The sequence below is a fragment of the Gobio gobio genome, assembly GCF_949357685.1.
Source record: "Gobio gobio genome assembly, chromosome: 22".
Taxonomy (NCBI): domain Eukaryota; kingdom Metazoa; phylum Chordata; class Actinopteri; order Cypriniformes; family Gobionidae; genus Gobio; species Gobio gobio.
Genome location: NC_137118.1, coordinates 25,111,471 through 25,131,919, shown reverse-complemented (window position 1 = coordinate 25,131,919; position 20,449 = coordinate 25,111,471).

Genomic DNA, 20,449 nt, shown 5'->3' with positions numbered 1-20,449 from the left:
AATGGGATGCTAACAGCAGGTGATGGCTTGGTTAGCAATGGCTGCCCTTATGGAAGGTACACTTTCCGGGGGCTGGATTACCCCGTTGGGAAAAACCAAACTCTGGTCAGGCCAATCACAGCGTGTGTAGAGTCGGTGGGCGGGCTTTACATAATGACGGTACGTCACGGCAGAGTTGCGGAGGTTCTGCGTGCCACTCGTAAACACAGAAGCTGGCGAACAGCGGTCTTTTGAATCGGCTTTGGCCGCGACTCTGGAAGACTTGGAGTTAAGCTTGGAGTTAAGCCGTAGTCAACGCTTCTCGTTTACTTTGAATGGGTGACGTCATGCGTTGCCGAACTGAATTGTGGGTTCCGTTGCGTCGCTTCACTCGCGTTGCAAGCATAGGTTGCAAGCGGCAAAAGTTGAAGATTTCTCAACTTTTCAAGCGCCAACGCAGGCGTCATCCAATCAGATCACCCTATGCAAATATCCTAGAGCAGACACTAGCCAATAGCGTTCGTTTAAAACACTGGTGAATGAAGAGTGAAGAACGATCTAAAATGGAGGAAAAGCTCATAATTGCGGTGGGTAATCACCCGGTCCTTTACGACCAATCATTGTTTACATACTGGGACACAAACCGGAGAGACCAGGCCTGGAAGGAGGTGGCAGAGACGGTTGGAGAATCTGGTATGTATCATGCTTGTATTCTGTCCGTGTACTCTGTTTATCATTGAATGACAGGCAGCATATCATATCATGTGTGGATCAAATAGGCGCTATCGCCCAGCCAAATGAGGAATAAAATATTAAAGTGATCAGTTTTCATACACAAAATAATGAATTACATTTGAGTGGAAGGTGGATTTGACCGTTTATCTGTCAGTTGGCTGGTAGATGGTAAACGCTTAAAAAAATGTATTTATTATGAACCTTGCATAATTGAAATCTATACCAGAACCTGTTTTATTTGGCATGTTTAATTCAGTTCTTATTTTAATAACTAAACAAGTTTAAACACTTGAGCAACACTTGTTGTATTTGAATGAATTGTTTAATTTATTTACATTTTTGCATGTCAGAGGATACATGTAGGACCCGATGGAAGTCACTGGGGGACAGATTTAGGAAGGAGAAGAAAAAAGAAAGGGAAATGACAAGGAGTGGGGCAGGGTCGCCTGGGACCCAACCCTGGCGTTTCATGGCGGTGTTGGGATTTCTCACACCATTCCTTCATGACCGTGAGACGTCCAGCAACATCCCCAGACGACCTCTGCCCCCTTCACATCAGTCCATCAGTCCAGAGCCAGAGGAGGACAGCCAGGTCAGAGAAGACAGCCAGGCCATCACCCAGCAAGCCCCTTCAAGCAGAGGAGATGAGGCAGGCAGTGACACAGGCAGGCAGAACCTAACAAAGCTCTCAAATACATTATTATTTCAGTACTATCAAGGAGGGTTAAGTCATTTAGAAAATCAATGTCAATCTGTGTAGAGCTGAACCATATGCTGCAAAGTTTAGGCCACACAACCGTTGACACCTAATGCGTAATAACGTTATATAATAAATTATTTCAAAGAATGATTTGACATTAAAATCATGCCATGTTCATTGATTATCAATTGTTGCTGTAACTATGCAGGCAGACAGACAGAGCAGGAGGAAACTGTCGAGATCAATGACAAGGGTAGGAAGAGAAAAAAAAAGGGAAATGTCTTCTTTTGAGAGAGGACTGTTGGCAGCAATTGAGCCCCTGACGCAGATGACCACGCTGCCACATCCACCACCACCGCCGCCTCCAACACCAGCAGCAGATGAAGACGAGGTTTTCTTTCAGAGCCTCTTGCCGTCCCTTCGTAGGCTTTCTGTGCTGAGGAGGGCCAGGCTTCTGCACACACACACACATACATATTACATACATACAGCACTAAAATAAACATATTAAAATAATCGTATGGCTGTATTGTTTTCTCATGTTCATATAGAATAATACAGTAAGTATTTTAAATTTGTCGTATCATACAGCGCTGTCGACGCAATACAATCACTTAAAGGGATAGTTCTCCCAAAAATGTAAATTCTGTCATCATTTACTCACCCTCAAGTTGTTCCAAACCTGTATGAGTTTCTTTGTTCTGTGAAGGCCTTTGTATTTTCTCTCCAGTGAAAATCTGCTCAAATCATGAATGTATTAGTTGAAAGCAGGGCTGAAAGGGCAAAGGCTATGTACATTATGACATGGTGATGAAAATATAAAACCAACATGTTAATTTAATGTAAAAAATAATTGTTATGACACTTGGAATCTGCACTTTTACGAAAAATATAGGTAGCTCTTAAAAGAGCTTTTGGGTTTTGTGGCTCTGAAAAGAGCCTTTGGCGTATTCTATGAATTCGGCTGCCATGGCACTGCACCCTCCTGGTTGAAGTAGTAGGCACAGTACGTCTCTCGGAGTTGGATAGCTCTACGGGTGGCATTGTTGGAGCCCATCCTTGGTGCATCTCGCAGGGCCTCAGGAGCTGAAGATGGCTCAATGGTGTGTTCAGCTCTGTGTGCGCATCTTCTCCCCCTTTCCAGCAGGGGCGGACTGGCCATCTGGCGTACCGGGCGTTTTCCCGGTGGGCCGCTGGACAATGTGGGCCTGCCCGTTGCTACGTAAATATATGAAGAATAAATTATAGTAAAACTACGTAGCCTATATCCTTCCGTCAGCCCAGACGAATGGCCCGCGCAGCCCTCTTGAGGCAAAACTCCATGCAAAACTCTAATCTATAGCCTGCTCAGTCCCAGTGTCTCAGTGGTGTAAAAGCGCTCGTCAATGTCAAAATGTTTGCGATATCCAATCAAATTCAACGAGGCGGGATTTACTGTGCACAGCAGCCGAGCAGCGCGGGCGACACTTGAATGCGAGCCGAGGTAAGAGCTGAATACGAGTCAATGGGCAGCAATATTTCCCGACTGTTAACGATTTTAAAAATGTTAAACGACGGACATAAATTTTCAGGGATGTAAACTACTGTTGAGCTTTCAGAATGAATCAGATTATAATGCCTTTTACGTTATTCGTCGTCAAAGAATGCACAAAGAAACATTAGCGTAGGTGTCGCAGTTTTCAGCATATCAGAGGGAATGTTTGTCTTTCTGTTTCCAGGCTTTCTTCAGTAATTTCACAATCATTTTCAAATGATTCATAATACTCAAAATATCTTTCTCATATATCATGCTAAAACTGGCAACTTTCATATTCAAGTGGCCAATGGAAAGTGACATATGAAAATAAATATATAATTTGCTAGTTACATGCATTATTTTACACACTGGTAATCAAAAGTTTGAAATAATTAAGACTTCTTAAATTGTTTTTGAAAGAAGAAGGCTGAATTTATTTGATCAAAAATACAGTAAAACCACAAATATTAAGAAATATTGATACAATTTCCAATAGGCCTAGTTGTTTTCTATGAGAATGTATTGTAAAATGTAATTTATTTCTGTAAAAGCTGACTTTTCAGCATCATTACTTCAGTAAGTGTCACATGATCCTTCAGAAATCATTTTAATATGCTGTATTTTTCATATCATTTTTAAACTCTTTTCCACTATTTGAGCTCAATTCCATAAAATTACAGATGTCTAGATACTTTAGCCACTAGAAAGGCACCCTAAAACAGTCCACATTCTGCACTACATCCTAAGTCTTCTAGACCAGAGTCCTGCACGGGTGACGGGTGACCCGCGAATATTGCTGAAACGGGTGAAAAACATCCTACTGTGTCGGATACGGGTGCGGGTCGGACAAGGGAGAACACGGGTCTAAACACGGGTTTTAAACAGTCACGCGCAAACGAATATAGGCCTATATATAAAAATATATGCATGTATATTGTAGATGTGTTCCTAAAAATATGCATATACAAAAATATGCCTTGCCTGTATTTCAAGTTGATTTTCAAATCCATATCAGTTTATTTGTTCTCCTCCCAGGAGAATCACAACCGCGCGCGCGCTCTGCCTGCACTCGTCGAGATGGATCATGAGGAGTTGAAGAAAAGATAGCCGCAAATGTGGAAGTTCATCGCTGAGGAAGCACGCAGCTAACTGTGGTAACAAAACCAAGCACACGCAGTTCAATCGAACAGTATTTTTGTTATGGTTCCTGAGTTTAGTCTCTTAATAACACTGTCTTAGTAGCCTACATTAAGCCACTTTTGTACTTTTGTACATAGTATACGTTATTAGTATTATGTTTACTGAGTTTGGTCTCTTAATAACAGTGTCTTACCTACATTAAGCCACGTTAAGCGTTTTAGAATGTCCCGAAGTTGTCCTTAAGTTAATGGTCGTGTAATAACTTATGTATGCTGGCAATAAACATTTTTGTAAGTGTGTCTGTAGTAAACGTTGTTTGTACGGGAAGAAGGAGGCGGGAACCGGCGGACAATCAAAACATTTAATCAAAATAAAATGGCGGCGACAGCCCCTCACGGTCGACTGCCGCCTACATACAAACAAACACAAAATGAAAATAAAAAGCTGCAGCCCCTCACGGACGACTGCAGCGAACACAAAATAAAACATAACACAAAATCCAGGCCTAGTCCTCTCTCGTCCCTCACTGTCGTCGCTCCTCCTTTATAGTCCCTCACTCCTCCGCGAGGGCCGAGATCGCTGCGGCGCGCAGCTGGCGCTCATCCTCCCTGATGTGCGCCGCCTCGTCCCGCCCTCACGGTCCCTCGGCCTCGCTGCTCGCCACATACCCCCAACGCCCTTCGCAGGCCGGGGGGCACTCCCGAGTCTGCGCTCTAATCGGGGGGGGGGGGGGGGGGCGATCACGGCGGCCGCGGGACCTGGGGGTAAGAACAGCGAGGTGAGAGAACGGAGCGGGGAGCATGAGGAGCGACAGAGACGAGAGAGTGGAGAGAGGAGAAAAGAAAAAAAAAAAAAAAAAAATTCTGGTCCGGTTCCAAGACACACTGCCGCTCGGTCCTCAGCCAGCCGAGAGGCTCTTCCTCGCGGTGCCATGCGGTGGTACTGGACGGCCGGTGGACGGCTCGACACTCCTCCGCCCCCTGGCGGTCGGCGGTGGCTCCTCCTTCTGAGGGCGGCCGGAAGCGAGTCCCCGTCCCGCGCTCCCTGCTCCTCCCCAACCTGGCGGACGGCAGCGCTCCGGCTCCTCCCCAATATGGCGGGCGGCAGCAGGCTTCGGCTCCAGGCAAGCGCTGGGGACTCCTTCGCCCCCTCGCGGACGGCAGCCACCCCACCTCGACCCAGGGGCACGGCAGCGAGCTCTCCGTCCCACCGACCTTCATCCGCTCCAGCACCACCGCTTCGGGCAGCCGCTCGCGGAGTTCTCTCCTCCGCGCTGCCCGAACTCCGCGGCACCGCGATCCCCCTCAGCTGCGAGGGCTCTTCGACAGCGTGTCCCTCCTTCCTCCCGGGTTTCGGCACCACTGTAGTAAACGTTGTTTGTACGGGAAGAAGGAGGCGGGAACCGGCGGACAATCAAAACATTTAATCAAAATAAAATGGCGGCGACAGCCCCTCACGGTCGACTGCCGCCTACATACAAACAAACACAAAATGAAAATAAAAAGCTGCAGCCCCTCACGGACGACTGCAGCGAACACAAAATAAAACATAACACAAAATCCAGGCCTGGTCCTCTCTCGTCCCTCACTGTCGTCGCTCCTCCTTTATAGTCCCTCACTCCTCCGCGAGGGCCGAGATCGCTGCGGCGCGCAGCTGGCGCTCATCCTCCCTGATGAGCGCCGCCTCGTCCCGCCCTCACGGTCCCTCGGCCTCGCTGCTCGCCACAGTGTCTATAATGTAATATGCTAAACTGACTTTATTGCGGGTGCGGGTCGGGCGTCGGTTCTATTTTAAGCGGGTCGGGTCGGGTGCGGATTTTAATTAGTGCTGTTGTCGGAGAAGGGGTCGGATGCGGTTTTAAGCACTGCGGGTACGGGCGGGTGTGGGTTTACAAAATCGGAGCTGTGCAGGACTCTGTTCTAGACAATAGCATTTTATATGGTCTGATTTTATGGTAGGTATTGAACTTAATGATATTAAACTACAGTGTATGGAAAAGAGAAATCAAAATTTGTATACAAAAAAAAATAAATACAATTTGCCATGTGCACCAGGAAAGACAAATTATAAACTGAAGAAGTATGCCTGTCATTCAGTATGATAAGCATTTCAATAAAACAATTCATATAATTCATATTTTTGAATAAATAGCTTCTGTGTTTAAAATTGCCCTGTGTATAATGAGCTGGTGGGTTTATGGTGAGGTGTGTTGCACACCGGGTGTGATGGGCCGCTTTGTGCCAGAAAGTCCAGGGCCACTTTTTTGCCCCAGTCCACCCCTGCTTTCCAGTGTCTTCATGCGCAGGAAGTTGTGCAACACACATGTGGCCTTCACACACACCTCTGCAACCTCTGGACTGGTTGCAATGACACGGGCGGTACATCCGCCACCGAGCTGAGAGGATGCCAAAGGCGCACTCAACTACCAACCTAGCCCGGCTGAGGCGGTAATTGAACACCCTTTTCTCTGGTGGGATGTGATGTCCAGGGTATGGCCGCAAGAGGTTGGTCATCAGTGGGAAGCCCTCATCCCCGGCAGATTGACCATTATTTGGCTTGACACCGGAGTGGTCTGGATCAGGTGATGATGGACCAGGATCGGCTTGGGTTCCTGTCAGGTCGGGGTTGGACTTCTGGTCAAGTCTCGAGCTCAAGCCCTCCACCAAGGACAGCAAGTGTTATCTCCTATCCAATACAAAGATTATATGAACATGTGAACTCATGAATGTTTTTTTTTTTTTTAGCTGATTTACAACAGAACTGAATTCTTGCAATTGCATCACTAATTGTGTTATTTTCCTGTTTATTACTGTGAAGCTGCTGTGAAACAATCTGTATTGTATAAAGCGCCGTATAAATGAAGCTGACTTGACTTGACTATAACAAGAACATGAACACAAATTTGAAAACCTCACTACAAATAATCCAGAATTGAAGATAAATGATATTAATCCTACTCTGTCTGTTACACTACCTCACACCTGAAATCACTGATCGAGTGAATCTCCTGAACTTCTCCTGAACTTCTCCAGATCATTTCTAATCCATTCATGTTGTAACACCTGCTCTAACGTCGGCCGTTTCGTTGGATCCCGGGCTAGGCACTGGCTAATCAGATCACTGCATTCTGTACACATTTTATTAAGGAGAGAGCTGGTTAGTCATGATGACCATGTGACACGAATGTTGGCAATTATGAAAACAGCATCTGGTGAACTATAAACTGAATGCATTTCAACTTGAAACATCTTACATACTTCACCTTTACCTGTTTCTAAACAGAGCCTTTGCTTTATGTGTGTGTGTTTATCGATATTCTTCACTCACCTTTGGATAAGTTGGAGTTCTGAAATGTTACTTTGGCCTGTGTGATTTCCGTTCTATTGCCAAAGGGAGAACGTCCGTTAACCATCAGGTACAACAACACCCCTAGAGCCCAGACATTTGATGGGACGGCGTGGAATCGAGATTCTGTGAAGACTTCAGGTGGGCAGTAAGAAGGTAATCCTGTGAGCAAGACATTTTTGCACATTGTTGAGCAATTTCTTCAAAGCATCAAATAATCAGAAAGTCACTACATCCAGGTTTCCACACTCCAAAAATACTCACCACGGTATATTTTTGTCTCGTAGCCATCACCACTAAGTAGCTGACCGCAGCCAAAGTCGATCAGCTTGAGCTCTAACGTGTTTGTCTTCACCAGGAAATTCTCTGCATGAACGTCATTATGAAAAACGCCATGCTCGATGCAGTGCTGTACCGCCAGCGCAGCCTGTCGCAGGATGACCCGTGCTATTGTTTCATCCAGTTGACACGAATGACGAATGATGAAGTCCAGCAAGCTCTCGCAGGGGTCAGGGAACTCCATTATGAGAACGAATGTCCGAGGATGTTCAAACCAGTCGTACAGTCGGACGACGTAGGGGCTTATGGGTTCATGCCTCATCATTAGCAGCAGCGCCACTTCTGTAACGAGAGGTTCGGGATGCCCGGGCTAGAGAAAAGTAGTAGACAGAAGGTTAGCTGGGTAAAAATCTGAAGAAAACCTATCATTTTTAAATGTACTTTTCTTTGATCTTTACAGACACGATCATCAGAGCCTTTCCAGGTTTATTGATCTATTACATTTACACCTAATGCTTCCTACAGGTGTATTGACTACAGTAATCAGCACTTAAACAACAAACAGCACTTAAACAACAAATACAACTTTTGACCAACTTACAATATCAAGATAACGATCATTGTCAATCTTGTGCATCTGCTTGATGGCAACCTGCAAAAAAAAAAACAGCGTTCAATAACGGTATTCAAGCGCCTGACTTTGCACATAACATTTACGATTTGAGCATCTAAGTATTAACCCATCTGTATTAAGAATGTTTTGATGCATGCAAGAGCAAAAATGTTTGTACAATTCAGCAAGATTGCTTTACCTTTTTGCCATCAAACTTCCGTGTTCCCTTGAACACTCTCCCAAAAGTTCCGGATCCAATCATCTCTCCCACGTTATAGAGAGTCTCAAAGGAGTCTGAAAAACAAAATATGAGAAATGTATGAGCTTGCAAACAAGACGATAATAATACTGTTTAAAACAATGTTGGAGAAATAATGTCTTTAATAATTTTAATAATAAATAATACTTTTACTTTAAAAAAAGGTTCCCAGTAAAATGAAATCCAATGTGACTGTACACTGCCCAGCCTTATTTCAGTCTCACCTGTTGAGCTCGTGTTCACCGGTGAAGCCTCCATAAGGCCATTTGAAGTCTCCGTTGGCTCGACGGGAACTTGACCTGGCAGCGGATGGCACATCCACTCTTCGTCGCTCCAACTGCCCTGTTCGTTTCGGCTATCCGATCTATCGCCACTCCACCTCCAATCGACGATGTACGAGCCTCTGCTGCTAAGGCTCAACGACTCTCTGCAGAACCGCCTCACTGTATTGTCCTCAGAGAGGGACAAATATGATGTGGACATGATGCCTGCTGAAGACATTTTTAATAATATTAATAATCTATGTCAGTGGTGAAATTGTTACTTTATGTTTTATTTTTTTCAACTTTCTATTTTCAATGACACATTATTTTGTTAACTGAGCCATAACTTGTGTAATAAAAGCCTATTCTGACCTCTGCGAAAGCCTTTAGATGGAGTGGACGGACGTCCATGATCATCTGGGCTCTGCCGGCTGCCGCTCTGCCACTCTCTCTTCCTGTCAGTCCGACCTGTTGGCACAGAAACAGAAAACTCAGAAGACAGAAGCGCTAAATGTGTAGGAAGCTCCTGGATCTGTGATTGCTAGATCCTTTGTTTTATATTAAAAATATCAGTGCAAACAAGACGATAATAATTCTGTTTAAAACAATGTTGGAGAAATAATGTCTGCAGATTGACCATTATTTGGCTTGACGCCGGAGTGATCTGGATCAGGTGATGATGGACCAGGATCGGGCTCTGGCTCCAGATCCGCTGGAGGAACAAAAGACTCCACAACATCCACATCACTGAGACAACAGCAGAGGAGCGAGCGCCTCACAGCCTTACACACGTTCCTGAGGAAAGAACGAACTCGTTTCCTCTTCTTACATTCTGTAGGTTTTTCTGAAATGAAGAAAACAAAACTGAATGATTAGAAACATCTCTGACGTCCAATTAGGCAGTGATAAAATGACATAACTTACGTTTTACTTAAAAAAAAGGTCACCAGTAAAATGAAATTCAATGTGACTGTACACTGCCCAGCCTTATTTCAGTCTCACCTGTTGAGCTCGTGATGTACGAGCCTCGGCTGCTAAGGCTCAACGACTCTCTGCAGAACCGCCTCACTATATTGTCCTCAGAGAGGGACAAATATGATGTGGACATGGTGCCTGGTCAAGACATTTTTAATAATATTAATAATCTATGTCAGTGGTCACATGAAATTGTTATTTTCAATGACACATTATTTGTTAAAGGGTTAGTTCACCCAAACGCCGGCGCTACGTCATATTCTCGCGCATGCGTCGTGGAGGCCTACACGGAAGACAAGAAGAGGTTGAATAAAGGCGTTATTTTGATTTTTTTTTTGGCACAAAAACTATTGTCGTCGCTTCGTAAAATTATTGTAGAGCCACTGTGGTGAGATGGACTTTGTAACGACATTTTCAGTGCCTTTTATGGGTCTTGTGAGTGTAAATGTACTGAATGCCAATGGAGGCCTATCTGAGGCCTTTCTCAGCCATCAGCTTTCAACAAAAAATATCTTCATTTGTGTTCCGAAGATGAAGGTCTTAAGGGTGTCGAACGACATGAGGGTGAGTAATTAATGACATCATTTTCATTTTTGGGTGAACTAACCCTTTAACTGAGCCATAACTTGTGTAATAAAAGCCTATTCTGACCTCTGCGAAAGCCTTTAGATGGAGTGGACGGACGTCCATGATCATCTGGGCTCTGCCGGCTGCCGCTCTGCCACGCTCTCTTCCTGTCAGTCTGACCTGTGGGCACAGAAACAGAAAACTCAGAAGACAGAAGCGCTAAATGTGTAGGAAGCTCCTGGATCTGTGATCTGGGTCTGGTCTGGCAGCGTATCCTGGGGGCCAGTTGCATAAACTAAGCCATTATGTTAAGACAGTGTCTTAAGATCTAGTATGAGCCACTCGCAGTTAGGCAAGTGGCATTCAGCCTTACTTTTCGTATCAAGTTAGGCCAGTCTATGTTTTTATGTAACTGATTTAAAAAAATGTATGAACAGTCTTAAAGAAAAAAAATGTATGTCTAACTTGTAAGACTAGTCTTAACGGTTTATGCAACCGGCCCAGGCCTGATCACGGTCATCAGAACACTGTCTGTCTCCAAACCTCCTGACCAGCCGTCTGAGAGAAAGCAGCTCTCCTGGATCTGGAGCGGCCCGAGGCTGAAATATTTCAGTAACATAACATAACTAACGTTAAAGCACTCACCTTCTCTTTCACCCATCATCTTCGCCATCGACATCCTCCTGCAATCTGGAACAAAAACAATACAAAACACAAAACAAAACAAAACAACACACAATACAATACAATAAACTCTCCTCAAAAATACTCCTCCAAAAAAAAAGAAAACAAAATCAAAGAATTAATCAAACTCGACACTCCTAAAATAAGAAAAGAACAATAAGATAAAAGTATCTACAACTCAAAAATGTAACTCTGTAAAGGATATCTCCTGCGATGTTCTTCCAGAATAAAAGTCTTGTCTCCTCCAAACAGCTTCAAAATTTCAAGGTCAGCACAGAAAATATTCTGCAAAAGTTTGTGAAATCGCCTCAGTCGTCTCTCTCAACAACAGATCAACAACACAATCGGTGCGTGTCTGAGTCTGCGTCAGAATTCATAACAGGCGTCGCCATAGCAACTAAAACGTGAATCATTCATATGAGCGGAGCCGTGAGTATGGAAGGATATCGCGGACAATTTTCAAAAGGAATTGCAAATGGTATTTGCAATTGCGTTTTCAATTTGTGGACGCATAATATGTGACACAATCCAAACGCAATTGCAAATCGCGCATTACCATTTGCATTTTCGTTTACGCAAACGCACAATGACTGCCAAATTTCAAATGGAAAAGCAAAGTCTGTTTGCAATTGCATTTCCAATGTCTTGCAAGTTATGACCCTGCCATTTTGGAATAGCAATAGAAAATCACCTATTTGCTCTTTTATTTCCTCCGTGTCCTGCCACAACCTGCACAAAATTCAAATGGAATCGCAATCCCCTTTGCGTTTGCATTTCCGATGCCTAACACAGTCAACTGTCAATCAGGCTTGAGGGCGGGGTTTATTGATGTAGTCGGAAAGTAGGCCACGCCCTCAAGTGGTAGAAAACCAAGGACTTTTTCATCATTATTCATTCCTAAGAACATGGGGAGAAATATCCAATGTGTCTATTTAGCAAAAACAACAAAAGAAGTCATAAAACTACTGTGTAGTTTTTTGCACTTCAAACAAAGCCAAATACCTGGAAATAGACTATTTATCACCTGCCAACCAAACAAAAAGAAACCAAAAGAAGACTGCTCTGGTTGCAAGCAAATTGTCAAGAAGCAATTAAGATAGGGATGCTTTAACCGTTGACCAAAAGTAAGAATTTTGACAGATTAATATACAGTTAAACGGTTTAAAATGTGTATATATATTTATTTATTTATTTTTTTAAGGTTTGAAATTTTTATTTAATTTTTTTGCTGCATGGTTAAAGCAAAATATGCTAAATTCGGTTTAAAAATCAGTTTAATATATAATATAGGCCTATAATCTTTTAAAATAGGCCTATCCTTTTATTGAACCTGGGGCAAAAAGACATTTTGAAAGATTTCACCAGCTGGTACTTTCGGTTTTGCCGCGGAGATCCTTGTGATAAATAAATGTGTTGTATTTATGATAATCCGTGTAGATTTCAGTTGACGAAAATAAATAATAAAAGCGTGATAAGTCACGAAAGACAACTGAATTACTGACAGGATGCTGTGCGCGTGTTCCGAGCGCAACACGGACAAGTGTGCCCAAACGGCCAAATAAACACAGAAATAGGCTATATCAAAATGCCAAGTCGAGTATTCACATAAACACAGTAGATGTAAGCACTGTGTGCGTGCACTGCACACACATAAATTTATAACCGGACCTCAAAGTGAAAAATTTTAAATTAATCTGATGAGAAAAAAATGCCGGTTCTTTATAAGATTCAATCTGATTGAGTAGTTTTTCGTTTTGTCATCTTAATGTATTAATTATTTAGAATAAGTGAGAAATAGGCTATTTAGTATTTATTTATTTTATGCTTTTTATTTATATTACTTTATTATATATTATTTCAGTTTTTCTCTGTTGTCAGAAACGCTGCAGGTGCGTGAAAATTTGTGTGAATCCAGGTTCTGTTGTTGAGCTGTTCTGTCAAATCTGTTAAATGTCAAAATAAAGATACAAATATAGTTCAATGAATAGGAATAGGCTACATATGATGAAAATAATAATGTTGAATAAAATGAAATGAAGAAGAAAATCAGATCATCAGAGGAGGTAGGCTACGAAACGAACATGAACTGCGATTGAATGTCACTAATGTAGTTTTCTTTTCTTTTTTGATCGCTTGGCTCTTGAGCACAGATATGGACAACACACAACTCACATCATGTCAAGTTTCTATAGATTTTCTGATTTTAACTCATCATGATAATTTACAGTGTCGGGTGCAATATGATGATATTCGTCTGATATAGGCATAGACTGTAAAAAAATATGGACGACGCGACTCCATTGACTTCCGCTGACCAAAGTTGAAGCTTTCATAGGCCCGTTCACGGCGCTGACATCTTGGGACCGAGTCTGCGCAGTAGCGATCTCGGGACCGGAGTTGCGCAGTAGAGAACAGGAAGTAGAGGCGCGATTATCAAAAGCCCGCCCACACTCTCACAGATGCAGAATAATTAATTATGTTGGTGTGAAATAAACAGTTATGGAAGTGTAGAAATGAAAGCTAAAGCTCCAATCTCCTCACAAAAATCCAGAAAAAAGTCAGTTAGTGCCTCAGTGACAAGTTCACTCAGAGAAGCCGTCAATCTCAGCTGTCAATCATGACGTCACACCCCCGTTTTTATAGCATCAAATAACTCACTAAAACTAAACTTATTTAAAAAACGAACACTTGAAATGAAATTATTGTAATAAAAACTGCCTAAAATGACAGAAACCATCTTTAGGAAACAATTATTTGAAGTGTAATTAAATAGTTTAGTGTGTCTCGCGCCCATTGAAATACATGGAGAGGCGGGGTTTAGGAGCTATACTGGGACCGGCCACCGGGGGGCGATCGAGGCGCGAAAGCTTCAATTTCTGACTGGAGCACTACAGGCTTGGATATAGGCTATAGCCTACCGAATGCAGTCATGTCACTTCTTATTTGCTGTTTTTTTTTTCTGGTTGCAGGTGAACATACAATCAGTTCTGCATTTTGACTTTGTTTGAACTAAAGAGTTTAAACTTGTTTTTTATTACAAAAATAGCCAAATCCCCCGTTTTCCACCACTTGAGGGCGTGGCCTACTTTCCGACTACATCAATAAACCCCGCCCTCAAGCCTGATTGACAGTTGACTGTGTTAGGCATCGGAAATGCAAACGCAAAGAGGATTGCGATTCCATTTGAATTTTGTGCAGGTTGTGGCAGGACACGGAGGAAATAAAAGAGCAAATAGGTGATTTTCTATTGCTATTCCAAAATGGCAGGGTCATAACTTGCAAGACATTGGAAATGCAATTGCAAACAGACTTTGCTTTTCCATTTGAAATTTGGCAGTCGTTGTGCGTTTGCCTAAACGAAAATGCAAATGGTAATGCGCGATTTGCAATTGCGTTTGGATTGTGTCACATATTATGCGTCCACAAATTGAAAACGCAATTGCAAATACCATTTGCAATTCCTTTTGAAAATTGTCCGCGATATCCTTCCATACGTGAGCGCGCATCGATCTGAACACATTTATTGAATAGTTACAAACTTCATTTGGACGTTTTCTTTATTAAAAAGTTTGAACCTGTTTCATTGACTCAGTTCAAAACTTTGATTCAGTGATTCCTCTGCATCATCATCACTCAGAAATGCTAGATGTCTGTGCATGCATCAAAATGTGTTGGTAAATACTTTGATTTATTTATTTTTACTATATTTTTGCATATGAATAAAAAATATTAAATAATGTTTCCTTGTATTAGTTTAACCTCTCAATCCGCAGTGGTGCATTAAAGGATTAATGAAATGATAAATTATTAATTTAATGCTTCATTTAGCATTTAATTAAATGCTAAAGGACCGGCCACTTAAACATCAGCATAATAAATGCAGTTACTCATCTTTCATCTCCTATCGTGCAGATCCGATCGGACGAATCCAATAAACACCAGCATGTAAGTGTAAGGGTCCACTCTGAAAAATAGAGGGGGGCGAACAAAAAATCCTCCTTCATTTACTTGAGCGTATTTGAGTTATATTAGTAATTAATCACGTCCATTTTCAATGCAATAGCGAGTATTCTGAGGATCTCCCCTGCAGTTTAGAGTCTTCAGCTCCAGTTAAACCCTCCCAGGTCTCTCTCCTTCAATCACAGGCCTTCTGATGACTCATTATATACAGGAAGCGCATTACAGGCTCCGTGAGGTGTCAGTCAAAGCGGCTATGGTTTTGGTTGGATAAAGGCAGGCAATGCCTAGCCAATGCCTTGCCAACAAAGGTTTGATTGATGGACGTTGTAACCAATCAAAAGGCATCATCTTGCGAGAGCACACCGCAGTGGAGACTGGCACTTCTTATCAACTAAATTAGTTTTTTACACTTTGTAAATTCTGTAATAGTTGCTTTAGTTTTTCAGTAACTGTATATATCCATTATAATTAGCAGTTTATTGCAGATTTATTTGAATGAAACGCTACTCTTTACAATTACAAATCTTCTGAAATAAAGGGCCTTTTTGAAAGGACGCCTAGAGGTTTTTTTTTTTTTTTTTTGACATAAAAGCTTACAGAAGCTACATTTTTAAGAGTATCATCCTCAAATTTGAATCACAACATGATCAGAAATGCAGTTTTATATTTAGGTTATTTTCAGGCCTTTAACATTAAAGTATCATCAATTTTTCCCTGAGTGAATTTCAATACAACTTTTCAGGGTAGGGGAGGCGTGCAAGATGGCGCCCTGATCACATGTACGTTTGTGAGCTCAGCAATCCCAAACTGTTTTATAATAGTTACAACGAAACTTTTTTTTTGTTGAGAATTTCCATTTATTAATGTCTTGAATTTTTGGAACAACGATAATGGGAGGATCTGAAAAGAGGAAAGGTGTGAAGAAGTCAGGGAAAACAGTGTCGGATACTCCTGCTGGATCTGCTGGCACAGGTGACGATAAAGAAGCAGTCGAACGACATAACAGTACTCCTGCAACCGGGGTATTGAAGGACAGTTTGCTAGCCTAGAAATCTAGACGCACCCTAGCGTCCCGTAAAATACGGAATCGTCCCGTATTTACAAGCAAAATGACGCGTTCCGTATCAAACCAATACGGGACGCGATTTGTCCCGTATTTTACACAGGTCCACACATAGTTCAATAAACACATACAGAGTTTGCAGTGTGGAGAATACTGATAGCAAATATAAAGAATCAATTTCACAATAAGTAGTACAGGAGCTCATTTGTGCGTGATTGCGGGCTTTGTTGCTATAGCGGCGGAGTCTCGAGAACATGCGCTGTGCCAGAGTGTGCCTGTAAACTTGCGCGGTTTTTTAAAAACATGTCGAGCTCGCGTCGCGTCCACCGTTTGAAGAACGCCAGAGGATCTCCAGATATAGAACTGAATTAATATCAAAAAGGTATCAATGGGTCTGTCCAGTAACTCATGATGAACCTCAGGCCAACTGCACACTTTATGAGAAGCATTTCAGTGTCTCAGACTGTCTGACTGTGGTGACAGACCAGTCTATGTGACAGACACATCCGTGCTTCTAAAGGTAGGCCTATAGTTTTTTTTAATGGATAATATATTAATATAATATTCCAATACATTATCAGAGCTTGGCAGACAGAATTATTATTTTTTAGACAGGTTAATTTATAGATTCTAGCCTAATAAATGTTATTATTAATTTATCATTTATTTAGGCTATATCATACATAATAAATAATCCTGTCATATAAAGTTTATGACATTTAAAAAATATTTAGATAAAAATGGGACAAATAATTACACGATAATATAGTCATAATTTAAGTAAATTATTCAAAGAAAATAAACATTTTTAAAATTCAAAAAAGTGATTAGGCCTGTTTCAGAATGACTTCTTAAAGGGACAGTTCACCCAAAAATGAAAATTCTGTCATCATTTATTCACCCTCAAGTTGTTCCAAACATGTATACATTTCTTTGTTATGTTGAACACATAGGAAGATTACTGTGGAAGTCAATGGTGCCCCCAAAGCAGCCTGGTACAAACTTTCTTCAAAATATCTTCTTTTGTGTAGGCCTACAGGAGAACAAAGAAACTCATACAGGTTTGGAACATCATGAGGCGTCATAAGTGCACCAAATAGGCTAAGAGTTCTTTAGAATTAAATAAAATAATCAAATGTAAAATAATATAGCATGTGTTCTGTTGCAAATTCACGTACTTGATCTTATGTTTTCTTATGGTTTATTATTGAGCTGTCAAGTTGTTAATGTTGAAATAATCATTTCATGACGTATTCTTTATTTCTGCCCTTTATGCAATTGTTTTTTAGGGGATTTTTTTTTCCGGGGGTGGATATTTGCTGTCAAAGTGAGGCCAAAGTGAATGGGAGTCAATGGGATGCTAACAGCAGGTGATGGCTTGGTTAGCAATGGCTGCCCTTATGGAAGGTACACTTTCCGGGGGCTGGATTACCCCGTTGGGAAAAACCAAACTCTGGTCAGGCCAATCACAGCGTGTGTAGAGTCGGTGGGCGGGCTTTACATAATGACGGTACGTCACGGCAGAGTTGCGGAGGTTCTGCGTGCCACTCGTAAACACAGAAGCTGGCGAACAGCGGTCTTTTGAATCGGCTTTGGCCGCGACTCTGGAAGACTTGGAGTTAAGCTTGGAGTTAAGCCGTAGTCAACGCTTCTCGTTTACTTTGAATGGGTGACGTCATGCGTTGCCGAACTGAATTGTGGGTTCCGTTGCGTCGCTTCACTCGCGTTGCAAGCATAGGTTGCAAGCGGCAAAAGTTGAAGATTTCTCAACTTTTCAAGCGCCAACGCAGGCGTCATCCAATCAGATCACCCTATGCAAATATCCTAGAGCAGACGCTAGCCAATAGCGTTCGTTTAAAACACTGGTGAATGAAGAGTGAAGAACGATCTAAAATGGAGGAAAAGCTAATAATTGCGGTGGGTAATCACCCGGTCCTTTACGACCAATCATTGTTTACATACTGGGACACAAACCGGAGAGACCAGGCCTGGAAGGAGGTGGCAGAGACGGTTGGAGAATCTGGTATGTATCATGCTTGTATTCTGTCCGTGTACTCTGTTTATCATTGAATGACAGGCAGCATATCATATCATGTGTGGATCAAATAGGCGCTATCGCCCAGCCAAATGAGGAATAAAATATTAAAGTGATCAGTTTTCATACACAAAATAATGAATTACATTTGAGTGGAAGGTGGATTTGACCGTTTATCTGTCAGTTGGCTGGTAGATGGTAAACGCTTAAAAAAATGTATTTATTATGAACCTTGCATAATTGAAATCTATACCAGAACCTGTTTTATTTGGCATGTTTAATTCAGTTCTTATTTTAATAACTAAACAAGTTTAAACACTTGAGCAACACTTGTTGTATTTGAATGAATTGTTTAATTTATTTACATTTTTGCATGTCAGAGGATACATGTAGGACCCGATGGAAGTCACTGGGGGACAGATTTAGGAAGGAGAAGAAAAAAGAAAGGGAAATGACAAGGAGTGGGGCAGGGTCGCCTGGGACCCAACCCTGGCGTTTCATGGCGGTGTTGGGATTTCTCACACCATTCCTTCATGACCGTGAGACGTCCAGCAACATCCCCAGACGACCTCTGCCCCCTTCACATCAGTCCATCAGTCCAGAGCCAGAGGAGGACAGCCAGGTCAGAGAAGACAGCCAGGCCATCACCCAGCAAGCCCCTTCAAGCAGAGGAGATGAGGCAGGCAGTGACACAGGCAGGCAGAACCTAACAAAGCTCTCAAATACATTATTATTTCAGTACTATCAAGGAGGGTTAAGTCATTTAGAAAATCAATGTCAATCTGTGTAGAGCTGAACCATATGCTGCAAAGTTTAGGCCACACAACCGTTGACACCTAATGCGTAATAACGTTATATAATAAATTATTTCAAAGAATGATTTGACATTAAAATCATGCCATGTTCATTGATTATCAATTGTTGCTGTAACTATGCAGGCAGACAGACAGAGCAGGAGGAAACTGTCGAGATCAATGACAAGGGTAGGAAGAGAAAAAAAAAGGGAAATGTCTTCTTTTGAGAGAGGACTGTTGGCAGCAATTGAGCCCCTGACGCAGATGACCACGCTGCCACATCCACCACCACCGCCGCCGCCTCCAACACCAGCAGCAGATGAAGACGAGGTTTTCTTTCAGAGCCTCTTGCCGTCCCTTCGTAGGCTTTCTGTGCTGAGGAGGGCCAGGCTTCTGCACACACACACACATACATATTACATACATACAGCACTAAAATAAACATATTAAAATAATCGTATGGCTGTATTGTTTTCTCATGTTCATATAGAATAATACAGTAAGTATTTTAAATTTGTCGTATCATACAGCGCTGTTGACGCAATACAATCACTTAAAGGGATAGTTCTCCCAAAAATGTAAATTCTGTCATCATTTACTCACCCTCAAGTTGTTCCAAACCTGTATGAGTTTCTTTGTTCTGTGAAGGCCTTTGTATTTTCTCTCCAGTGAAAATCTGCTCAAATCATGAATGTATTAGTTGAAAACAGGGCTGAAAGGGCAAAGGCTATGTACATTATGACATGGTGATGAAAATATAAAACCAACATGTTAATTTAATGTAAAAAATAATTGTTATGACACTTGGAATCTGCACTTTTAAGAAAAATATAGGTAGCTCTTAAAAGAGCTTTTGGGTTTTGTGGCTCTGAAAAGAGCCTTTGGCGTATTCTATGAATTCGGCTGCCATGGCACTGCACCCTCCTGGTTGAAGTAGTAGGCACAGTACGTCTCTCGGAGTTGGATAGCTCTACGGGTGGCATTGTTGGAGCCCATCCTTGGTGCATCTCGCAGGGCCTCAGGAGCTGAAGATGGCTCAATGGTGGGTTCAGCTCTGTGTGCGCATCTTCTCCCCCTTTCCAGCAGGGGCGGACTGGCCATCTGGCGTACCGGGCGTTTTCCCGGTGGGCCGCTGGACAATGTGGGCCTGCCCGTTGCTACGTAAATATATGAAGAATAAATTATAGTAAAACTACGTAGCCTATATCGTTCCGTCAGCCCAGACGAATGCCCCGCGCAGCCCTCTTGAGGCAAAACTCCATGCAAAACTCTAATCTATAGCCTGCTCAGTCCCAGTGTCTCAGTGGTGTAAAAGCGCTCGTCAATGTCAAAATGTTTGCGATATCCAATCAAATTCGACGAGGCGGGATTTACTGTGCACAGCAGCCGAGCAGCGCGGGCGACACTTGAATGCGAGCCGAGGTAAGAGCTGAATACGAGTCAATGGGCAGCAATATTTCCCGACTGTTAACGATTTTAAAAATGTTAAACGACAGACATTAATTTCCAGGGATGTAAACTACTGTTGAGCTTTCAGAATGA